This window comes from Myotis daubentonii, chromosome 7, assembly GCF_963259705.1.
Source record: "Myotis daubentonii chromosome 7, mMyoDau2.1, whole genome shotgun sequence".
NCBI classification, from domain to species: Eukaryota; Metazoa; Chordata; class Mammalia; order Chiroptera; family Vespertilionidae; genus Myotis; species Myotis daubentonii.
This window is the reverse complement of record NC_081846.1, coordinates 61,017,852-61,043,124: the sequence shown is the minus strand read 5'-3', so window position 1 is coordinate 61,043,124 and position 25,273 is coordinate 61,017,852. Positions and strand designations below refer to the sequence as shown.

The 25,273-nt window shown below is 39.6% G+C and overlaps 1 protein-coding gene across 2 annotated transcripts in view; it reads left to right on the top strand.

Annotated features, from left to right (window-relative positions):
- Positions 1-17,212: 17,212 nt before the first annotated feature.
- The window catches only part of GALNT13 (polypeptide N-acetylgalactosaminyltransferase 13), a 497,436-nt gene continuing 489,375 nt past the window's right edge, over positions 17,213-25,273 (top strand). For both annotated transcript variants that reach the window (XM_059704420.1, XM_059704421.1), the window contains exon 1: positions 17,213-17,500. The gene's annotated coding sequence lies outside the window, so the exon portion shown is untranslated. The remainder of the gene's footprint in view (positions 17,501-25,273) is intronic.

Sequence of the window (25,273 nt, the reverse complement as noted above, 5' to 3'; positions counted from 1 at the left end):
ACCCGTCCCTGGGGGCCCCCTCTGGGGACACCCCTGTCCAGACAGAGTTTGTGTATGCTTCCAATAAATGTACACATTTTTATTAAAGAAGCCTCTTAGTTCACGAATTTATTCTTTAACTTCATTGGACAAGAACCCATGCTAAGAAGTCTGTACCCTGAACCCCACGTTTCACTATGAATAAATAATTAATATTGATTCAGCACTTCGAGTCAGGCGTATTTTGAGTTAGAAATTTTATATATGTTATTTCATTTAAACTTATACAAACCTCATCCTATATAATAAAAGAGAAACATGCAAGTTAACTGTCCCTCCACTACAGTCAAGCCACACCCACCAGCCAATCAGGAGTGACTATGCAAATCGACCCAACTAAGATGGCGGCAGCCACGGAGCTGGAGCAAGCAGGAGGCTTGGGTTGCCCCTGGCGATGGAGGAAGCCAAGCTTCCCGCCTGCCCTGGCTGGACCTGGGCTCCACTCAAGGCTACTAAGTTTCAATAATAGAAGATAAATAAATCCCAGGGGGAAAAAAAAAGGAGAGGCTGGGAGCTTGGGTGGCTGGGGGGCTGATGGCCAGCCTGAAAACGGCCATCAGCCCCTCACCCAGGCTGGCTAGGCACCCCAGCAGGACTCCCTGACCCTGAAGAGGCTGTGGACAGCTTGAAAATGGCCCTGAGCCCCTCACCCAGGTTGGCCACACCCTCATGGGATGAAGGTCCCCGCTGGGGGGCCTGAGCAGCCTTAAAACAGCCATCAGCCCCTCACCCAGGCTGGCCAGGCCCCCAGTGGGGACCCCCACCCTGAAGGGGATGTGGCCAGCCTAAAATAGCCCTCAGCCCCTCACCCAGGCTGGCCAGGCACCCCAACAGGACCCCCCTACCTGAAGGGAGTGTGGCCAGCCTGAAAAGAGCCCTCAGCCCCTCACCCAGGCTGGCTAGGCACCCCAGCGGGACCCCCTCCCTGATCCAGGACACCATTCAGGGCAAACCAGACGGCCCCCACCCGTGCACCAGGCCTCTATCCTATATAATAAAAGGGTAATATGCAAATTGACCCTAACAGCAGAAAGACTGGGAATGACTGGTCACTATGACACACAATGGCCACCAGGGGGCAGATGCTCAATGCAAGAGCTGCCCTGTGGTGGTCAGTGCACTCCCACAGGGGGAGCTCTGCTCAGCTACAAGCCCGGCCGATGGCTGCCAGTACAGCGGTGGTGGCGGGAGCCTCTCCTGCCTCCTCAGCAGCGCTAAGGATGTCCAACTGCAGCTTAGGCCTGCTCTCCACTGGCAAGTGGACATCCCCTGAGGGCTTCCGGGCTGCCAGAGGGATGTCTGATTGCCAGCTTAAGACAGCAGGTGGACATCCCCCGAGGGGTCCCAGACTGTGAAAGGGCACAGGCCAGGCTGAGGGACCCCTCGGAGTGCACAAATTTTTGTGCACTGGGCCTCTAGTATTACATAAATAATAGAAACTGATTTAATAGAAAAGCAAACTGAAGAGTAAAATATTAAATCCTAGTTCAAGAGGTAGTAAGTGATCAAGCCAGGATTTGAGCACACATCCATCTCATCTCAGAGCTGAGGCACTTCCTGAAACAACATTAGTGTTTATATTCTCCTTCTACTTTCTCTAATAATTTTTACTATACTACATGTTCCTTTGTTCTTAGAAAATCACACAAGCATCTGTGTTATGGTTACATTTTAGTTTAAAGCAGAACATCTGTAAGTACGGAATTATAATGAGGTCCTTGTTTAGTAAATTGTCTGCCTATAACATTGTATTTCTGAGATCTAGAAAGTTCAAGTCAATACTCACAACAAAGTACACAAAAGATGCTATTTACCGTTCTGATTTTCACTGTTGACATTTTTCCAGCTAAGGACTTAAGCTTGTTGATCCAAAAGAAGACAAATGAGGCAAGTACTGAAATCTTAGGGGATGTGCTTTCCTGTACAAAAGAAAGTACAGTGGGTGTGGGGATTTAATTTCCAATAATGGTAAAATGGTTTCTTGTGGAACAACTTTACCACAACTAGAAAAGATAGGGAAAAACAAAATCTGGCCCACAACATCGGAGAACTAGTAAAGTAGCCAGGATGTGAAAGAAGAGAAATAAATTAAGATAAGCCTGATGGCCTTTTCTCTTTTCTTTTTAAAATTATTTGCCAAAGAAAAAAAAAATTACACATTCATGTCATGTAGAGCTGAGAGGCCAAAAAGTTGAACAAAAAGAGGCACTTAATGAATAAGAAACTGAAAAGATTTTTGACAGTCTCAAGCTGATGAGACAAATATGGGAGATCAGGGAGTATCAAAGAGCAGAGGTCCTGGATAATATTAAAAATGTACATTTAGAAATCTGGAAGTGTTACAACCTAAGAACAAGGGTGAACTGGAAATACACCAGCTCTCACAAAGGAACAAAACAACCTCAAGCAAGCTCAGTCCCAAACTGGATTGGTCATCTTTTCCTACTCAAGCTGCCTGCCATAACCAAAACTGAAGAGAAATTACATCAGATAGAACCTCAGTTTCTTTTCATTTTTTATATACACAAGGGCTGGAACATAATAAGACATAAAAAGTCAAGAATGCCAAGTGGACAAATAACAAAAAATATCAAAGGAAAAATGATAAAATCAAACAATCCACCAGATAACCCTTATATTGGAGTAATCTTGCACAACTTTAAAATAAGAAATAGATTGTTTTCACAATAAATAATGTTGAATTGATTTAATATTAGGTGGAGTTGATCTTGACCTATACCATACATAAAAATTAATTCAAATTTCAAAAATAAGTCAGTAATGTTTCTATAAATTATGAGAATATCTTTATGACCTAGTGTTTTCAATGGGGAGCTCTCTGTGTCCACACCTGTCACAGGTGGAAGTGGGGCTCTTGTGATGTCACATGAAAAAGAATTTTCTGAGACTACATGCGAGAATGAGGGATATTTATTTGCATGGGATGGTCCCATCTCCCTCCATCCTGCCAAGGAAAAAGTTCCATTTCATCTTCAGCAGAGCTAGGATTAAAGCCTGTGTCCAGAGTTTCCAACACATATTTGCACAGTCCAGTCCATAGCCCAGTATCAAACTAGCTTAGTTTGTGTTCCCAGCTATAGTCCATTGCATGTGGGATCCACATGGTGATGGGCCATGTGGCTCCTATGGCCACATGGCTATGGAAAGAACACGGGTGAGTGCAGGGACACAGGAGCAGAGACAGAGGAACAAGAGAGAGAGAATTCCTTTGTCTACATGCAGATTTTAGCCTTCTAAGATTTTGTGCACTTGCAGTGGCTCCACCCCCTCTAGCCAATTATCTTTGTTCCAGGTTAGAATGACAGGCATGTATCTTCCTTAGTCACCCCTACTTTACTGCACAGCACCCATCTTCCCCTTTGACCTGCAAGAAATGGACTGGTAGTTCCCTGGGGAGTGTAAAGTTGCAGCTTCCTGGTGAAGCTGCCCAAATGATCATGCTTACAATGTCTGGCCTTCCCTTTACTCATTCTGATTATTAATATTAATAACTAGCTAATTATAATGGTAACACTAGAAGTGGGGAAATGATTCTTAAACAGAATATCTAATGTACTAAACATAAAAATTATTGAGAACTCTTAGAACTCAATAATAAAGTTTTGTTTTTTTAATGCTTCTAGGTGTTTTGTGAACTGTTCTTTATGTTATTATTTATACTTCAAAATATAATCCTATATAATAAAAGCCTAATATGTAAATTGTCCCCTCCACCGGGAGTTCGACCAGGAGTTCGACCACTCCCTATGACATGCACTGACCACCAGGGTGCGGTGCGGAACATGGCAGGTGTTGGCCACGCGGCTCTGGCAGCGGGTGGCAATGGAGGTGCTGCCAGCTCCAATGGGTCCTGATGAGACTGGGACCATGGCAGGATGGTGCAGCAGATAAGCAGGCGGCACCAGGCCAAAAGGGTATGAGCAGGGGCCCAATCACCCCACTGATCACCCCGCAGACGGTGACCAGTGGCAGCTCTGACACTTCCATTACAGATAAATTAAAATATTTCTTCTAATTATTTTCCTTTCAATGTGCACGAATCTGTGCACCGGGCCACTAGTTCATATATAAAGGAGAAAGAATAGAAGTTATTGTAATTTCAAATATCGCTAGAGTATTGATTAGCCCAAATCCAGAGAAAGTGGAGAAGGAGAGCTAAGAATGCAGCTCTGAGAGAAGCAATAGGTCCAAAGCACTGATAAAAGCATTGATTTCTTCTCCATTTTCACCATTTAGATCAAGGGTCATAATCTTTTGTTTTTACAGAGGTCAGACAGGTGATATCCTATATAATAAAGAGCTAATATACTAATTAGACCAAACAGCAGAACAACTGTCGGATGACCTTCCGGACGACCTTCTGGATGATGTCAGGGCTGTGAGGGCTGGCTAAGGCAGGCGGAGCAGCGAGGGCCGAGCCCCTTGCATGAATTTCAAGCATTGGGCCTCTAATAAAAAAATAAAGATAGAGTTTGCATATTTACTCACATAGTAATATTCTGTAACTTCACACAGAAATGTTTTTTCTTGAAAATCACATAACTCTTCTTTATATATTTGCAACCTGATGATTAGAATATTGGGACCTGGTATCAGACTGCCAAGGCTGAATATGAGCTTTTTCTTTTTACTTATGTGATCTTGAAGAAATTATATAATGTTAACTTTTAGTTTCCTTATTAACAATGTGGAGAAAAATAAGCATACTCCATCACTTATTCATTCAAAGCAATTTATGGAGTAAGAGCCATGTGTCAGGTATGATTTTTAAAGCAGGGAATAAGCAAGAAATAAAATATACAAAGATCCCTGATATAGAAGTAAAATCTATTTGTGGTGATAACCATGGAGGAAAGAGAACTAGGGAAGGGAGATAGGCGTGTCGGTGGTATACTATTAAATTAGGTGGGCAGTCTTCACTGTGAACATGACATTTAAGTTAAAATTTGAATGAAGTGAGAGAGCAAGATGTAACAGTCTGTGGTAAAGTCATTATAGGCAAAGGGGATGGGAAATGCCAAGGCCCTGAGGGACAATAAGGCCTGCACTACTTGAGAAATAATAATGAGGCCAGTGTGACGGGAGCAGAGTGAAAAAGGATCAGAAGATAGGCCACCACACAAACCCTGATTTTCCCTCTGAGTGAGATGTGGAGGTGTGCAGGGTTTTGAGCAGAATAGTAATGTGATATAACTTGGGTTTAACAGGAACAGTTCAGCTGCCTCCTTGAGAATAGATTCAAGGAAAGAAGAGATGGAAAAAGGAGGTTATCATAAAAACCCATGTGAGAAATAATCTCTGTTTGGTCCAGTGAAGTAGCTCCATCTTGCATTTAGCAAAGTAGATTTAATGTTGCTACATATTCTAAGCTTAAAGACAACTAGACACCAAGGTTTCTTATTGAGAAAAATCCTTATTTTCTAATAGTGCATTGACTTTTTTAACATGTGAAGATTCACATGTACAAAAGCCATGTCCACAGAATTTTCACTAGAATCATGATGTCACTGGAATACTGTTTCTAACCCTCCTGGCGGCTCTTTGCTGCTAGGTCCATTCTTCATAAACAGATGAGTCTCCACAGGTTCTGGCTTGATGTCTCTCCTTTCTTATTCCATGCTCGTTGGAACTGGCTTTCCCTTTCCTGTACTATGTCTTGAAATATGACAAGTTATTTGAGAAATAATGTACCTTATAGGAGAAACAAATTGGAAACTGACTAGTATTTTTTTTAGCCCCAGGAACTATTTTTGACAATATTTTTCTTTGATATTTATCTCAAAATATGAGAGGTTAAGAAATGACAAAAGAAATAGATGAATAAAACATTTCCCAGTGTTTCCTTAGGAGGAAAAAAAAAGAGCAAAAACATAGATTGGCTCTGAACCACAGATAGTGTCTATAAAATGCAAATTGGAGAACGCTTTCTAAATGTTATTAAAATATGCATCTAAATTTCTATTTAAAGAGTGCATATTTTTTTAAAATCTATAAATCTTCACTTCTGTACTTTCTAATGAGAGAATTTTCAAAGCCTTGCAGTAAATGCTGCAATACTATTCAGAATTAACAGTCAGAATAATTGACTTAGAATTCTAAGAGTTCTATAGGATGGTGTATCATAGGTAAAGTTCATAATTCATATGTATAAAACTGGTTCTTCTTTTCATTGGCACTGATAACAAAAAACTCAATAGTCAAAAGGTAGATAAAAAAAGCAGGGAAAATGAGTCCCAGATAATTCACCTCTCAGTAATGGCTAAGTAAATTGAGTGCAAATACATGAATTCATTCAGGGATTTTATACTTCTTCTGAAACTCTGGAAGTTGGGGTACAAAAGGCAAAATATTGTGCTAAAATGAAAGTTATCTTCCATAACGCTTTGTAAAGGGAAGTTCTGATTTGAAATGTTGGAATTATTATTGTAACTCATATCAGTACTCTGTGTCCTGGCGCACAGATCATGCTTCTATTCCTGTTCCTTCTTAAGAACTTCCTGCATTTTTCACATCTTTGGCAATTTAGGATAACTCTGCTCTTGCCAGAGTTAGCTAAGGAAACTTCAGGCCAAACCAGGAATATAGAATAGAGTTACTTGCTTATTTATTTGGTACTAAATCGGTTGAAGTCTATCATGTTCTTCTCTAAATAAGCAGAGCTTATGGAAAGTTCAGCGGGGCGTGGTGGACAAGCTGGTCTTCACAGAGAGCAGCATTCATTGTCTGATTAGGAGGCTGTTAAAAAGTCTGATCATGAAGAGACTGTATGATAAAAAGCCAGTTTTCTTTTAGTTTGAAGTAGTTATTGAAAATAATATAAGACTCTATTATGATTCATGCTATAAATTGGGCCCTTCGTAGATGGCAGGCACTCAGTTTTATCTAATTGGATAAATGCTCAATGCAGACAAAGCACATGGAACTTACATTTTATAGGGGGAGCATGTGTGCATGTGTGTTCATGTACAGTTGTATGTATGATGCATCATGTACACATGTGTAAATGATAGGGTTAGTGTTTAGGTCTAGATGTCTATTCACAGTACAAATGTTTATTCTGATTCACAGTTCGAGCTATTATTTCTAGAGATTTGAGGAGGAAGAGAAAGCAGTTAGAGAATTTCTAATTTGTACCCAAATGGCGTTTATCGCCTTAACTCCTTCTCCTAAATTGTCGCCATAGCAAGGAGCATGCAATCTTTCTGGATTCACTATAAACCCTGATTATATATGAAAACTGACACATAGCATTCAAAATACAGGAAATTTAGAAATAGTATCACTTATTGAGTATATAGTGTGAGTCGGGTATACATAATGCATAATTTAATTCTTAAAACATCTATTATGGAACATAGTGTATCCTTATTTTACCAAAAAAGTGACTACTTCTCAGGAGGGTACATGTCTAAGTTCACATAGCTGCTATGTGATAGAACTAGACATTTAGTCCATGTCTATTTTGCTTCAAAGTCTACAAACTGTTTGTGGCCCCTGAACCAGAGAAGGAAGAAGACCTGTGGATGAAAACACACATACAATTTTATGTTGGTCAATGAGAGAATATGAGTGTGATTTTTTAAAATGTACTAATTTCTATGGTATGTTTGTGATGAAAATAAAAGCAAAAGTATCACTTTTGAAAAGTTGATTCAGTATAGTTAACTTTGCTGCACTTTTCTTTCTCTGATGGGTACCTTTAGGCCATTAGTTTGAGCTTTATTATCAATATTAAAAATCTAACTATTGGCAGCTTACAGAGTTTATAGATTTGTGAGAAGAAAATTATTATTTTAAGTTTTTAATTTTAACCACTTCGAAATTTTTTTTTACTGATTATTGAATATCCTTGAACTCAGTATAACACCTATGTGTCACATGGCAGACATAGTCCCATTGTGTGTTTAATGAGAAGTAACTATAAAAGCTAATTTTTCACAACCAAGTATCTTATAGCAAGTATATACAAGAATGGTAACTCTGAGTATTCGCTTCCTGAAAATGAATTATACCACCACTCACAGATACACCACACACACACACACACACACACACACACACACACACACACACACACACAATGCTCCTCTTTTTCAGAGAAGCAGTGCAAAGATCTCAGTCAAATTGATAATAACTGAAAGTCTGGAAAGAATTTTGAGAATTGTTTGTAATATTCCTGGAACAAGGATACATATAAATGCTTTAAGTTCTCTTTTCTTTACAAATATGAGTAGTTGCTAATATCCTAGAATATAAATTATGTAACATCAAGTCCCATGTTTATGGAATTCTTGGTGAGTCTACCATTACGTTCTTTGTGGCTTACAAACTTGATTGATTTTATATGATACTAATGATTGTTCCAAAACATCACTACCTGTTCTACTCTTATATATCTTCTTTAATTCTACTAAGTTTAGAAGCCTGGGGCCTATTGTTTAAATGATCCATCATTTTCCTTATTTTTAACAATCTGCCAAGATTTATTTCTACACTTGTTATTACTATCCATTTATAAATGCTTTATACTTATCAAAACTACATGCATGATATGTATATATGATATATATTTCTTTTGTATATATCATAATATAATTATTATGCATTTTCGACAATGTATGGTTATGCTTTCCAGGCTAATGAATGAAAAATCCCAATAATAGGTTCTTTTAAAATATTTAATCTGTAGTTTAATATGAGCTTCTGCTGATGTTTCAAAATAAAGTGAAATATATTTCTTTATTTACTTGCTTCATAAGTCCCTCACAGTTAATTGCAGTCACCTTTTCCTGCTAAATGATAGTCATTCTTCTGTCATTTAATGTTGAGACAAATGCCTATTCACATGATTTTGGCAACACAAACGGATTAAAGTGAAACAGATTCTCTCTCTTTTTTAAATCTGGACTCTAACCAGGTATTTATTTGGTCCAGAACCAAAATTTGTGACTCTCCACTTAATGCTTTCTATTTCTTGTTTTCGGCTAAACCTTGAATAATTTATGTTTTCCCACTTAAAATTTTCTTGTTCAGTACACATAAATTTTATTTTGTACATTGTGTAGCAACATAAAAAGTTTTATTTGAATAGGATAGCTAAAGAAAAAATGGGACTAAAGAAAAACATCTAATATGATTCTGGGAACCTTTTTAAATGTTACAATTTAAAAATAGTGGTTTTGGTATGTTTCTTTATTCCTTGTATCTGACTTAATCTAACTCTATAAGACAATAAATTTTACATTTTTACATCAATGGAGTAGATCATTATGGTAGTTATTTGTTGACTAAAAGATTTTGTGGTTATTACATTTGTTTTGCTGTAGTTATGAGTAAATACAGGGTGTCCCATAAAAATGTATACAGACTTTAACAGCTGAGAGCTCAATTGATGTTTCTTTCTTTTCAGATGTAACCCATTGGAATTATTATAATTATTCAAAGTGTGTATACATTTTTTGGGACTTGCTATATTTAAATAAGTAATTAAAACACACAGGAAAATTCTTAATTAAAAGAGGGAGATATTTTAAATATAGCCTTAAAATATGAAAAACAGTAAAGTTTTCATGCTATGTAGTTTATTTTTATAAGCATAAATATTCACATTTTAAAAAGAAATTATCATTCTTAGGTGTATATATAGTTTTGCCATTATAATACATTATTCATGAACTTTAATAAACTAGTGAAATATTATTGACAGGATGATTACATATATTTATTAAATATATTTAATTTAGTACATATATTTAATAAATAAATGACTCCTGATTATGTTTTAGACATTGTATTCAGGCCTGGGAAGCAGTGACCTAGTCCCTGATTTCCAGGGACTTACCCTCTAAGAAGGGATATGTCTATATGGTATATACAAGTGAAAATGTCTTGAGGTTGTGGATATGTAAATTGTTTCATGCTTTGAACTCTGATGGCACTTGACATTTTACTTCACATTTGCAGAAAGGTTAAGTGATAGTAATACCACATTCCGTTAAGTGAACGCCAATGCCTTTCCACAATGTCCTGCTTTCCATCTATTTACTTATCTCTTTCTATGAATTCTGAATAATAGCATAGTCTTTTACACATGTCTTTCCACTTGCTTATCCCTGTCAATGTATGCTAAATAATAGCATAGTCCTGCTAGCCTGACCACATAGCTGGTTGGGAGACTCACTTGTTGCTCTCCACGGTGCTGAAATATCAATGTGGGCTGAACATTTTTTTTCTCTATATGTTTCACACTAATGATTATTGCCTGATCAAGAATTCAAAACAGGCACAGGAAAAGTTCAGTTGGAAAAAGAATAATAAAAAATAGAAAGGTTTACAGGAGAGCCTTAGCTATTGATTAATGGGTAGTTGAACTGATTTATTCATTCAACAAAAGTTTACTGTACAACAGGCACTGTGCTTGGAGTGAAACTACAACTCCCTCCACTCCCATTGCCTCCATGTAAAAGTATACTTTACTCTAGTGTATCCTACTGTATTTTGGAGAAAACAGACATCAATCACACAAATGTGGAAAAATGTAAATTTGCAACTGTGTTAGGCGCTAAGAAGGCTACAGGTCTGTATGGATCATGAGACAAAGTAGAGCAAAGGTGAGTGTATTAATATGGAGCTTGGTTAAAGATTAATTATATTTTATTCAAATTATTAAATTATTATAAAAACTATATGTTAAAAATATAAAACCTACTGGATTGTGTAAGACCTCCAAATAAAATATTTTAAAAAAATATTTAGTGAGATCTTGTCACTATGAGGGAAGCCGGTGCTGGCAGCTGGAGGAAGGAAGGCTTACTCTTGCATGAATTTCGTGCATTGGGCCTCTAGTTTTTTTAATAATAGTTGTAATTTTGAATTTTTGTGGATATTAATGAATTTGAAATCTGTTCAAAATTTTTACCAAAAAATTTGAAATAGTTATAAACCTTGCATTTGAAGAATGCCCAACCTTTGTTAGAATAGCCAATCTGCAGCTGACATGGCTAACACAGAAATAGAAAATAAGCAGCATATAGAACAGAATTACCTTATATTTATGTTTCTAGTGCTTTGAGTCATCTACGAGGGCTATGATCACTAGAACATCTTGCCAAAAATCTTTGCTCCCCCATCTATAATGGACTACACTTTGAACTACATGCATTGTTCCTTGTACCTTAAAAAAAAAAATCCTCAAACCATTTCATGAGCCCTTGTCAGAGGCCTATAGTTGAATGCTGAAGTAGATGTCCAGAAGTAGACACCTCCGTATTTTATGACACCTTCAGGAAAAATGGGACATATTCTCAGACCTTACTTGCTCAGGTCATTCTCCAAAGAGCTCTGAACAAGCTTTTTATGACAACAGACTATCTGACTTTGGACTCTGACAATTTGAGGTTTCTCTACTTGGTCGCTCCTGATGGGTGAGGTGATCAGTATATCAAGGGATATCTGTAAACATTTTATAGCACACTAATTGGAAAGCTCAGCTCTTAGCTGGTTTCAATTTTCTTCTGAGAATTTATTACCACCTGATATAAGTGCTTATTTGTTTAGTACTCACTGCACTGAAATGTAGCATTCAGGAAAGCAGAGTCTGTGTCTTTTTGTTCACATTCTCAGTGAATGTTGTAAGCACCCAATACATATTCACTGGATGAAGGACTAGACTCTAAGTTCCATGAGGGCTGTCTTTATTATTATTTGTGTTCAGTTCCATGCTTAGTTCGTTGTAGGTATTAAGGAGGTAAGCAGGGTCCAGATTATAAAGATTCTCATAAGATTTATTTGGGATTTTAGACTATTTATTAAAAGCAATGAGAATCCACTGAGCTATTATAATTAGAAAGAAATATTATTGGATTTTTATTTTAGAAAATAAAGTTATAGCTTTCTGTTTCTCTTAATAATAGTATCTCCATTCTAATATTCAACCTCTCAAAATTATATAACACCTTTTCCTTCTCCGTTATTGCTAATAATTTGCCACAACTAGATATTCTAATTTCAGTAATATTTATTTATATGGATATATTACCCATTTTTTCCATTTTAATTGGGGCCTTCATTAACCAGGTCAATTGTAACTGCTAAACTTATATTCCTATCTTTACTATATTCTCCATATAAGTTGCTGTATGCCTTATAGCTGATTAATCTTGCAATGTTGGCCATCCCATTTATCTAAACAAATATTTTAATAACTTCTCACTAATTAAAGATAAATTCCTAGCTTTCTATTTGAAAAAAGTACAGTATAAATCTTGATTAATTTCAACACTCATCCACATAAATTATTGCATTTAATCTTCTTGTGAGATAAGCAAACATTGCTTCTCCTCTCATTTAAAAGTATAAATTCAAAGGAAAAAATGTGGCAAAATTAATATAATAAATTTCCATATACCACTCACCAAAACTTATCAACTGTTAAAAAATTTTTCACATTTCCTTCATCATTCTCTCTGGAGTTATTTCTAAACCATTGTGAGTAAATTGAAGCCACTATGTCCTTTTTACCCCCCAAATATTTCATTAGAGTAATCAAAATTTATCAAAATTAGGATATTTAATATTGATATAAAACTAATTGAAATTTAGCATAAATAAAAGAGCTATATGTAGATATTATATAGACTTTATTAATAATTTACCAATTATTCTAATAATGTCATTTATAGACTAGAGGCCCAATGCACAAAATTTGTGCAAAGGGCTCAGCCCCCACTGCCGTATCTTTATCTGGAAGATCGTCTGGTCTAATTAGCATATAATGCTTTTATTTGTATAGATACATTTATTTTTTCCAGCCCAGTATCCAATTCTCCATTATACATTGCATTTAGCAATTATGTCTCTTACCCCTTAGTGTATTTTTTAGTCACCTGGTTCCATTATTGGTAATTTTAACCTTGATCATTTGGTTAAGATAATATTTATCAGATTTATCCACTGCAAGGAATTTTTAATTTTCTTGTAATTAAGAAAAACCTATGGTAGATTGCCGGGGCTGACCAGCAGACCCTGAGCGACGAATGAATGATTACTCTGACACAGGATTGCTGTGAAAGAGAGGGCTAAGGGACTGCCTGGCTAAAGGAACCAGACAGCCTTGATTGCCTGCCTCATTCTGTTTTTATTGTAACAGCAGGTTGAGATAAAATTTATCTTTTAGATACAATCAGTAGGGTAAGGAATCTTGGGAGGACACATGTGTTTGCAGTGTCCTTTAAGCAAGGACACCCAAAGATTAAGCATAAGGATTCCAATAAACACCCAGGGGTTCTGCTTGTGCACAGAGTTATTTGGAAAGGTCAAGGAATAATTACGGGCACCGCCTTTGGCACTCCCCAACATCAGAACTCTGATAAATAGGGCAGGCCACCTTCAGCACACTTCCCTTTTCTCGGAATGTCCTCCTTACAAACTTCCCAACCAAGTCTCATTGAAGCATAGTAACCTCCATCTTGGGTAAAAACTGTTTTAAAATTTTAATGCTGCTATTCTGGCTTCTGTAAACATGTGCTTCTGCCGGGGTCCAGCCCCAGCAGTCCAGGGGTTCCCAAAGGTATGGACAGAGTCGGCGAAGAATGAAGGACATGGAGACAGTGTACAGATGATCAGCATAGCCAGGTTTGCTCTTTATTCTCCTTTTACATCTGTATTTATACCATTTGGTCCTATAAGCATGCCTCTATAGTTACATCATCATATGTTTTGGATCCTCCTTTGACCTTCTACAGTTCCTTGTTTCATGTCCATAGTTTCTTATCTGACCTTTGCCAAAAATCCCATCTCCATCTAGTTCTGTTGATTTTAATCCTATCTATTCTATTCCAAAGGTTAGGGCTAGTTTGTTATCTCCCTTCCAAGGTCACTACTCTATGGTTCTGTTAAGCTACAAAGAAGTAACTGAAGGAGATTATCCTAAGTAAAGATTATGTAGTTTAAGTGCAATTGTTTGTAGTTAAGGTGATTAACTATACACCTGGCACTTAGTTAAGGGGTTTTACTGATTTATTCCCTTCCTTAGTCCTGTTAATCCCTAACTTCAGGGAAAAATCCCCACCTGGGGAAACAACCTTTCTCGGGGAGGTGGCCCTGGTTAGAACACATAGTGCTAAGAAGGGGAGCAAACATATTAAGAACAGTATGCCAGGTCCCTTGAAACATATGCTGTGCTGATGCTTCTTCCCTGCAACGACTGTCAAGCAGCAAGAATGGACCAGCTTCTAGCATGCTTCCTTAAATAATAGGGAAAATAAGACTACTCCCCATTTCAGAGAGGCCATAAACTATGCCCCAGACAGAGTTATCAGTGCTGGCACCAGACCAGGCTTTGAGGTATAGTCTCAGGGCCCTGTCCCAGCAAACAGGACTTTTTCTCAGAAGGTCTGGAAGTCTCATTCCAAATTTGGGAGACAAAGATCTGAAAAATGTATAAATAAGGGAGACTTCCACCATATTGGGTCCCAGAATTTGAGAAGCATGAGTTCCTCTGGGCCTGCTAGCGCTAGCGAAAATGAAAAGGACTCCAAATAAATTTGGCTTATTGATTAAGGCGTCTTCTGAGTTACAATATAACATCATGTGCTCCCCAACAGATTACAAAACTGATCTCAAGTAGTTCCCATTTGTGTGTGCATTTCTTCTTTGCAATTTGATTTTTCAGTTTTTCCCTTTAAGACAGTGGTTCTCAACCTTCCTAATGCTGTGACCCTTTAATACAATTCCTCATGTTGTGGTGACCCCCAACCATAAAATTATTTTCGTTGCTACTTCATAACTATAATTTTGCTACTGTTATGAATCATCATGTAAATATCTGATATGCAGGATGTATTTTCTTTGTTACAAATTGAATGTAATTAAAGCATAGTGATTAATCACAAAAACAATATGTAATTATATATGTGTTTTCCGATGGTGTTAGGTGACCCCTGTGAAAGGGTTGTTCAATCCTCAATGGGGTCGCGACCCACAGGTTGAGAACTGCTGCTGTAAGACATGGAGTATTTCATTCCACCTTTGAATCTGGGCTTGGCCACATAACTTCCTTGGGCTAATGGGACATGGGTAAATGTGTGTCCACAGAACCTTGAAAAGCACTCTAAATGTAGCTCGCACTCTATTGTTGCTTTTTAGAATCCTGCAACTACCACTACTCAAGAAAACAAGGTTAGTAGGAAGGATGACAGGCCAGGTTGAACAAAGATGAGCCATCCCAGTTTAGCCTTACCCCCAATTAGCTTGCCACCAATAGATAAGTGAGTGAGGCCATCCTAGATCATCCAGCCCAAACTGACCAAGATAGAGCAGAAAATCATCCAGACAATCCATAGAATCCTGAGAAATTATAGATTTATTTTATTGTGTTAAGCCACTGAGTTTTGGGATAGTGTGTTATAAAGTAAAAGCTAATAATTCCCAGGGATCTACTTTGAGATGATGTTAATGTCTTGTTTCACACACAGCTGTTACCGACTAGATTTATGATTCTTGCCTTAGTTAAATATTACTACAAAGATGGCAAAATATTGCTATTATTTTTTTAGGTGAAGAAGGTAAGGATGGGGCCTTATATTCTTCAAAGTATACATGTCTACTAAATGGCTGTGCCAACATTAGAACCCAAACATTTTACCTGCTGGCCCTTAGCTTTTCTCAATTTGCCAGGCAGAGGTCAGTAGCCTGATGAGAGAACAGAACTGTATAACTCACAAAGAGGGAGCAATAGAGAGAAATCACAGTGTCTGTCCCTGGTGTTATGGGTGGCACTCCGTGTCCTCACACATTCAGAGAACCACCTCTGCTAGGTGGGTGCTCCATACTTGACAGTGGGACATTGTGGCAGGATGGACAATGTAGGCTGAAACATTAAATACAGGATCATACCTATTTAGATGATAATTGATTCATGAAAATATATACGGATAACACCTCTAAAAATTGTCTTTTATGAGTGTCAATAATCCCACTGATACTAGATTATAATTAATAATATGTTTGTACAATGTGGCTCTTAATATTTTTGAAGTTGTTATTATATGATCCCCCCAGTTTTGCCAAATAAAAGAAGTAAGGTGAAGCTAAGATGGGTGAAGTGACACTTTGAGAGGGGAAAACAGCCTTACTGGAGTCCCTCTTACAAACAGGGGAACTGAGAATGAAGAAAGCAAAGGGCCAAAACTAACCAAGTCACCAGTGAATAAATGATGAGGCAGGGACTTGAATTCAGCAATCCCAATGTCCTCGGAGAGTCCCTCCCGCGTGTCAGAGGGGGATAGGTCCCAAGTCTTCAGATGCTAATACTAAAGGAATCTTAAGTCTGTGCTTTGTGCCAGGCACTGTTCTAAAGCCCTTATTTATATGTTAACTCATTTGCTACCAAGGCCTTTCTACACTACAAGTTAATCTTACTTCGAAATGACTGTCCATTAACATTCCTTTTGAAATGCAAGCCTACAGGTACTTCAGGGTGCGTATGTATATTAAGCCCATACCCTCCAGGCAAAAAGAAATTCAAAGATCCACTCTTTGCCTCTTCCTAAAAAAAATTAAGAGCATAAGGAAGCGCTTTGCTTTCCCAGCTCTCTTACCAACCAGAACACTAGGACCCCGCAGGGTGGATGAAGTGTAAGGGATAAGAGGCCAAACTGTGTTCCGTCCTTTCTGCTTCAGAGCGCCCCAAACTCCAAATTCCCCGCGGCATCTCTGCACCGCAGAGCCGACGACTGGCGTGTGGCAGCCCACGCTTTCCCAGGGGGCAGTCTCGGGCGCCTTAACATCCTTGCAGGAGGCTCGCTGGTGCAAGGGGCTCTGCGGGTGCAAGCCGGCTTTTGCACCGCGGGCTGCCAGGGGCGCGGGGCGCTCGCGGGGGAGAAGAACGGACCCCAGGGTGGCTCGGGGTGGCCGTGCTTGCCAAGTATCGCGGGACTTGTGCACGTCGCTGAAGCCGCGGCTCCGGAGCAGCTGGAGCGAGCTCAGCGCGCACCGCCCCAGCCCGGGGAGGAGCGGGAGCGGGGAGGGAGGAGGAGGGCTGGGGGTGCTGGTTACGTAAATGATACTAGCCCTGTGAGAGGCCGCCTGGCTGGGGCTACGGGAGGGGGAGGGACCGCGCGAGGAGGAGGGGCTCGGAACGAGCGGGCTGGGGTGGGAGGGGGGCGGGGGCCGGGGGCGAAGTGACCAGGCGGCGGTCGCGACGGCTCTGCTGAGGTGACAATGTGCTAGGAGCCCTCGCTCGGTTCCCTGCGCCCCTCGGCCTCCGCGCCGGCTCTCGCCGCGCTCACGGAGCCCTCTCGCCCGCCGCCGCGCTATGAGGGCGCCTCTCCGGGGCTGGCCGAGACCGGAGCCAGCTCGCTCTGCTCGCGGGGAAGCGTGAAGCGAGGCAGCGGCTGGCACCGGGCTGCGCGCGGCACTCGGGGACCGGCGTGGGTTCCAGGTGAGCGCAGGCTCGGCGCGCCCGGCACTCGGCGCAGGTGGCCGGCGTCTGCCCGGCTGGGTCGGAGGCTGCATTCCGTGCGTGGACCGCCGTTGCCTCTTCGCGGGATCCCGGGCTACCACCGCAGGTCTCTGACTCTCGCGCTCCCCCTCTCTTCCTTGTAATGGTCTGGGTTGAGTCCCCTCTGAGCGGCCAGAGTGCCCGGCGGGGCTCCGCAAAGTCCTGCAGCGAGTGGCGGGGAGCGGCCGGTCCCGGGGCAGGGGCGCGGGCAGACCGGGCGAGGCGGCTTTCCCAGCTCCGGGATCGCGGTCTCCCGCCGCTGCAGGTGCGGGGGGTGGACGGGCAGGCGCCAGGCGCCGAACTTTGTGCCGCTGCCCGCCCTCTCCTCTGCGCTTCCTCAGCTCCCCGCGGCGCTGGGGGCGCCGGCCACCTTCCGCGTGGTGCTGACACTCGCGGAGGGGCGGTTCAGACTTTCCACCCGGCAACTTTCTCCCACCAGCTGCGGGCGAGCGCGGGCCGCGGAGCGCGGGTGCTTTCACACCGCCCGCTGCCCGGGACGATCTGGATCTGGGGAGTCTTCCTCGACGGTGTCTTCCTCTTTTCCTGCCTCCCCTTGCCTGTCTCTTTGAGTGCCCCTCTGCCTTTCATTCTCTCTCAGTCTCTAACTCAGTTTCTTTCTCTCTCTGGCTCCCGCAACCCTCTGGGTCTCCTTGTTTCTCTCGCATTCACCTCCCTGCCTTTCTTGGGATGCCTCTGTGTGCCTGTTATTCTGTCTCTTCAGCTTGTCTCTCCGTGTTGCCGTACTTTCTGCCTTTCGATGTCCATCTCTGTCTTTCTCATCTGCCCTGCCTCGTCCTCCCGAACATCAGCTCCCAGATCCCAAGGCGCCTTGGCCAGGGGAACACCTCCTGATCCACCTTCTGAGCACCTTCAGGTGCAGAGACCCCCCTGCTGGGAGCTAGAGGGGGTGGGGGGATGGAAGCAACCTGCCCTTGACTGAGCTCTGAAGTCGAGGGGCTGGGCTGAATGTAGGGCGCAAGGAACAGCCTCCCTTCCAGGGCTCGAGGGTGCTGCGCTGCTGCCCACTGAGCGCACGGAGGTTGCGGGTTTGGAGAGCGAACGCTGAGGGCGCCCCTCCCCTTGCCCGGTTCCGTGGCTAGAATCAGTTGAATTTCTAGGTGGAGAGTCTACATCTCCAGCCTTTACAGGCAGTGGGCAGACAAACCCAGAAGCTTAGAGATCCAGTGGAAACTAGCCTCGAATGGGTGGGAGCTTTCGGGAGGCAAAGCTGTTACTAGAGGAGGAAAGGAGTACTGGGGGTGGCGGGGTGATGCCTGCTTTAAACTGCCATAGCACTGGATCCTTGAGTGGTTTTCTTGGGAGAGATCGTGGTCACTCCTCCCAGAAACACAGCCCAGAGATTTTACTTGGCTGCCCCTTGAAATGTAGTGTTTCCTTGGAGCCTCAAATCTTAGGGTTTATATGAAGGCTGCCTTTGCTCAAGGTTGCTACTCCGTGTGTGTGTGTGTGTGTGTGTGTGTGTGTGTGTGTGTGTGTGTGTGTTTGCGTGTGTGTGTTTGCACTCATGCCCTCTAGTGTTAAAGAAACCTGCTGGCTTTAGAATATTGAAAAGTAAGGTCAATGACTGACTTTGAACCTCTCCCATCCCAGGTCATTCTCCTTGCCTTTTTGCCCATCCTTTCCTTTCCTCATCTTGGACTTTTTGCATTGCATTACTAATCTTTCCTTTTCACTGATCTCTACAAACTCCCCCCTCTCCTGCAGAACTAGAACCCTAATATTATGGGTAGATTTGGAGAATTTTCATAGGTGAAGGTTGACTTGACATAAAAAGTGCATTTCTCCACAGCTTGCCACAAACCAGGACTGCACACCTTTTTCCTATGCTCCTGCTCTCTTTCAGCTCTATTGAGAATTTCCCTCACCTGCTCTTGTTGGTTTAAAAAATGCTTTTAATTTACCATTTCTGTGGTACTCATCCCATTCCAGGGCTTGCAAGGCCCCGTGTCTCAGATCAGGTTTGGGGAGGAAGGAAAGAAAGATTTCCCAAAGGAAGTACAGCACTGCAGGTGTGCATTAATTCTGGATCTCAGAGTCCAGACTGGGACTGGGTGTGACTCAGATATGCACACCCTAGTTCAATGTGAGAAAACTAGTGAATGCTTAATAAAAACTTGTTGACTGATTAGTATGCAACTAATTATAGGCTTTGAAGTCACCAGCTATGCTTATGAGCCTATGGACAAGAAGTTGCTTTTTGCCTTCCCCCCTTTTGTGTTTCATTTAGTCTTTCATGAATGGGAATAGAAGACCACTAGAAGTGATGTTGAAACATGAGTCCTCTGTGCCTTTTTAGCTCAGTCACTGCTTGAATTTGCCCTCTCTGCAAGTCTTGCTGGCCGATGTTCTTTAACAATCATTGCAGAACATAGAGGCTCTGGTGATGGCATTATTCAGCCTTCCTACCTGAAAGTAAATGAGGACATGGCATCATTTGTGGGTGAATGCTTGTGTGTGTGTGTGTGTGTGTGTGTGTGTTTAACAAGTGAAAAGTTCTCTCTTAAAGAATAGATGTATCAGGGCAAGGTATTTGGGGGCTATAAATTGATCTGCAAACTGAACTACTTATCTTAAATAATTTATAGGTTTCCTTACTGCTTTGAATATATATGAGAGGTGTGATACTACATGTATATAAGAATTTGCCAAATTCTTGGCAATGTAATGCCTCCTGATACATGATCTAGTAGGAACCTATGGGCTTCAATATCTCTTTTCTAATGATTTGCTAGTCCTCTCTTAAAACAGTTGGGGATTTGCCATGAGCATTGTTCAAAATTATGCTCAAGGCAATGTTGCTTTAAAATATTACTTATACATCACCTGATGCTCTCCCCATTTTTTCGTATTTAAAAATAGCAAATACATAAAGATGAAATTCTGATATTGGTTGAGATATGTTCTGATTTCTTACCACTAAGAATATTGAGGCACATTTAACTTTTTAATTTAATGTGCATTAATTTTAGGTTATACAGTTCTGTCAGAGTGGAATAAAATGTTTTCATTTCGCCAACTTGATTTTTAGAAGTGGTAGTTGTAACAGGAACATTACCATGTAATAGAGATTGTGCAGCTTTTAAAAACTTTGTCATTTTAGGAAGAGAGTGAGAGAACAAGCAAATTAGCATTTTTCTTCTTTCTGGTTGGGCAAAAGAGAGTATTGGTATTTCTGATTAACAAGAAAATTAAGGGAAATGACTTAGAGTAAGGTATTAATACGGTCCTAACCTGTGAAATAAATAACACTGTTACATGTATGTGACAGGTATTCATTGTGCTTTAAGAAAATGAACAGTTTTGTAGTTCTATTCTTTAACTAATTTGACTTCTTAAACATATACTCATGTGGCACCTATTGCAATAAACCAATTTTGACTGAATTTTAATACAGCACCTTCTTGGATTTGTGTCACTGTCAGCAGTAGGAACATGAAGACAAATTAGTAAGATCTAACAGGATCACTACTTTGAAGTCTGAGTGACCATATTCACTAGTGGCCTAGTTATTAAAAAATTTAACTGGGCTCTTGTTCTAAATCCTTCCTTCTACTTTTGTCATCAAATAAATACATGTGAAATATCAAATCAATAATTAAGTATATATGCTCAGATTGACTCTGACAATTTATTAGAAGACATTTCTTAACATTATTGCTCCCCTTACACATATACACTAAGTATATGTTTGAACACATAAGTCACATTTATAGCTCTGACACTCTCTGCTTTGATAAACCATTTATCATTTTAACAGATTAGACTTTTGCCATTTAATTATGAGTCTACATGTTATTGAAGAGTCTAGCTTTCCATTGTTAAATTTAATACTTAGAGAATTCAAAGAAATTTATGAAAATGAATACACACATTAATTCAGTTATAGTTGGTCATTCACTTGGAGCATTATAAGAAATTATCTTTGGGCACAAAATATAAATCAAACAGACCTTATTCATTTCATACTAATTTCTCCTTGATTCAGATTTAGTCCCATGTGTATGTTCAATGTGGGAAGAAATATTTATGCTAAAATATTTAATAGATTTCAGCTTGATTATCAAGACATAATTAAAGGTGGCTAAAGCCATTTGTGTAATTAATGTGTGTCCTAATGTCCCTTGTAAAGGCATTAGCTAAAATTCATATTTATCGATCAGTTTCCCAATTTTATCTTCTTAGTATATCTTGAAATCTATTTATTTAAGCTGAAATTCTTAATTTTTAAAAGTTACTATTACAGATTATTAAAAGCTGGCTGGGGCCTAACATTTAAAATGTAAGTTAAATTAGGGAGATCAGTCTCTTTTCTAAGGGCCCAACTTCACTGAAATGTCCACACAATTAGTATAATCCTCATGAACTATCAGTTTCTTTCTTAATGTTTACCTACCTATAATCATCCAACCTGTATAATAGAACTAAAACAAGATGCAAAATATCAGTTTTTAAAAGTTGTTTCATATTAATTGTTAATCCTCCTAATATAAGTTGGAGAAGGATGTAGGGAAAGTAGTGAATTTTCCATCATTGATAAGACCATATTTGTGATCATATTTTTTATGTGAGGACATTAAACAGACTGTCTATATTAAAATTGAGACTTTTGTACTTTTTTAGAAGTACTTACTGTTAAGATAGATGGGAACATGATATATCATATCAGGGTTTTAACATGGTGTGGGATTAATTGGGAATCTGATACATTAAACTACATTGAATTGTTACATAAGTCTTATTTAAGCTCTTGTAGATCATAGGGAAGAGTATGATTAAACTGCTGTTTGGCACTTTGGTGAACATAATACATGAGCTTAGTAACCACTGTAAACAGAAAGAGAATTTAAAGCACAGCCTACATATTCAAAATCATCCAAATTATACCTCAGAGATAGTAGTAAATGTCAACTTAGTCTCTTGTCTAATATTAATTGGCTTGATACTCTAAGCACAGCACCTCTTTTTTTGTTAACAAAATGGATTTTGACATATGGGGAGGATTATCTTCCTGTAGACCAGAAGCATAATAACTGACTTAATTTCCTCTTGAGATTTTTATTCTATAATTAGTTTTAGATGGAGAGGCTGAGATTTATATGACTATCAAGACCCCTTTGCAATACTACCATTAGTCTAATGAAAGAAAAATGGGACAAAATACTTGGAAACAAATATACATAAGGTATAGCCATTTTAATTTATTTGTGAGGGAGTTAATATGGTTAATTTAGTTATAAATTAATAAAATGATTAAAATTTATTGGATACTTACTTAGTAATTGTTTTGTGGGTAAACTCCTGACAGGATTTATCACATTTTATCATTTTATCCTCAAAACCATATGAATAGTAAGTAGTGTTACTATCCCCAGTGTATAAATGATGACTCACTTGCTCAAAATCGCCCAGGTAATATGTGGTAGGGCCAGGGATCACATCAGTGCTTTCTGTCTCCGAAGTCAGTGCTCTAATAGTTCTCAGTCTGACATTTTTGCTGACTAATACATTTAAAAAAAAAATGAGTGCCAGCCTCTATGTGAACATTTTCTGTTGTACAGTAAGAATGATTTACAAAGTCTACTTATGTCACCATCATTTTATAAAAGAGAGTAGTCATTTTAACACCAACTAAGATGGCATAACTGAATCTCAAAATATAGTTCTTAAAATAAATTTAGCATCCTGTGCATTTTCCTACACTGCACTTACTTTTCTAATTTAACTAATACAGATGAAAAATTCATTGCATTATTAGTAATTAATTTCATTACATTCTGTAAACTGCGATTGTAATCCTTGTTAGCCTAACCTACTATAATATACCGCCTACCGCATGGACCCAAGTCAGCCACTTAGCACAGGACAGCATGGGCGTCATATTCATGACTTAATGAGACATAGACCCTAAAGCTATTCCATTTTCTCTCTAGTTGCAATTCAAGGCAATGCATTTGGACCTAGGAAGAATGCTAGCAATTGCTCTAGCTTCAGTTGACTGCTTCAATGTTTGTTGAAAGGATAAGAGGATTGGAGGTGACTTCTTCCTTCCTGGTAGTTAAGCACAAATCACTGTCACTAAGATGGTGCCAGTCTGTGTCCTGGGATGAGGAATGAGTGCTGGGCAAAAACACAAGGTGCATGTCTCCACTTACTCTTCTCTCCTTCCCTAACCAGCCGTCTCAACCTTTAGTTTCAGGTTTCTGTCTTTGCCTTGGTGAGGACAAAGCACTTTTGCTTTAGGTAAGAAAGGAAATCCCAAAGCTAAATTACTAACTGCTTTTGTAAAACTGATTGATGCTATTACTAAATCCCAAGTTGCTTTAGATAGTGGCCATTGAAGAAGAAAAGAGTGATGGTAAGGTATGTGAGATCCAGCTAACTGACCTAAGACTTTGTTGAGTGTCGCTGCTGACAAACCAGTTGGCAAACTGAAATTACCTAAAGAAGTTTTTGGTTTTTGTTTGTTTGAATATAGGTTGTCAGGTCCTATTGATACAGATTCTCACTCACCTATGGTGGGTCCACAGAATATATCTTTATAAACATTTCCCGAGCAACGGATTTACTTCTAGTACATAACTTTTCAGATTCATTTATTAATATTTATTTAACAAATGTAGACATTACTATGTTCTGAATGCCATTTAAAGTGCTTTTTAGCCCTAGCCGGTTTGGCTCAGTGGATAGAGCATTGGCCTGCAGACTGAAGGGTCCCAGGTTCAATTCTGGTCAAGGGCATATGCCCAGGTTGTAGGCTCGATCCCCAATAGGGGGTGTGCAGGAGGCAGCCAATCAATGATTCTCTCTCATCATTGATATTTCTATCTCTCTCTCCCTCTCCCTTCCTCTACTGAAAAGCACTTTATATATATATAAACTCAATATATATATATATATATATATATATATATATATATATATATATATATATATATATATATATATATATATATATAAAGTGCTTTTCAGTAGAAGAGGGTAAAGGAAACTGCATACTGTTCTCCACAGTGGCTGCACCAGCCTGCATTCCCACCAGCAGCCCAAGAGGGTTCCTTTTTCTCCTCATCCTTGCTAGCACTTGTTTGTTGATTTGTTGATGATAGCCATTCTGACAGATGTGAGATGGTAGTACCTCATTGTCGTTTTGATTTCATCTCTCAGATGATTAGTGACTTTGAACATGTTTCCATATGTCTCTTAGCCTTCTGTATGCCCTCTTTGGAACAGTGTCTATTTAGGTCCTTTGCCCATTTTTTGATTGGATTGTTTATCTTCCTTTTGTTAAGGTGTAAGAGTTCCCTGTAAATGTTGGAGATTAAACCCTTATCAGAGATAACATTGGCAAATACGTTCTCCCATGAAGTGGGCTTTCTTGTTGTTTTGTTGATGGTTTCTTTTGCTGTGCAGAAGCTTTTGATGTAGTCCCATTTGTTTATTTTCTTCTTGATTTCCATTGTCCTAGGAGCTGTATTGGTAAAGATATTGCTATAACACATGTCTGCTATTTTGCTGCCTATGGAGCCTTCTAAGATTTTTGTGGTTTCCCATCTTATGTTTAAGTCCTTTATCCAATAATTTTGAGTTTATTTTTGTGTATGGTGTAAGTTGGTGGTCTAGTTTCATTTTTTTGCATGCATCTGTCCAATTTTCCCAGCACTATTTATTGAAGAGACTGTCTTGACTCCATTATGT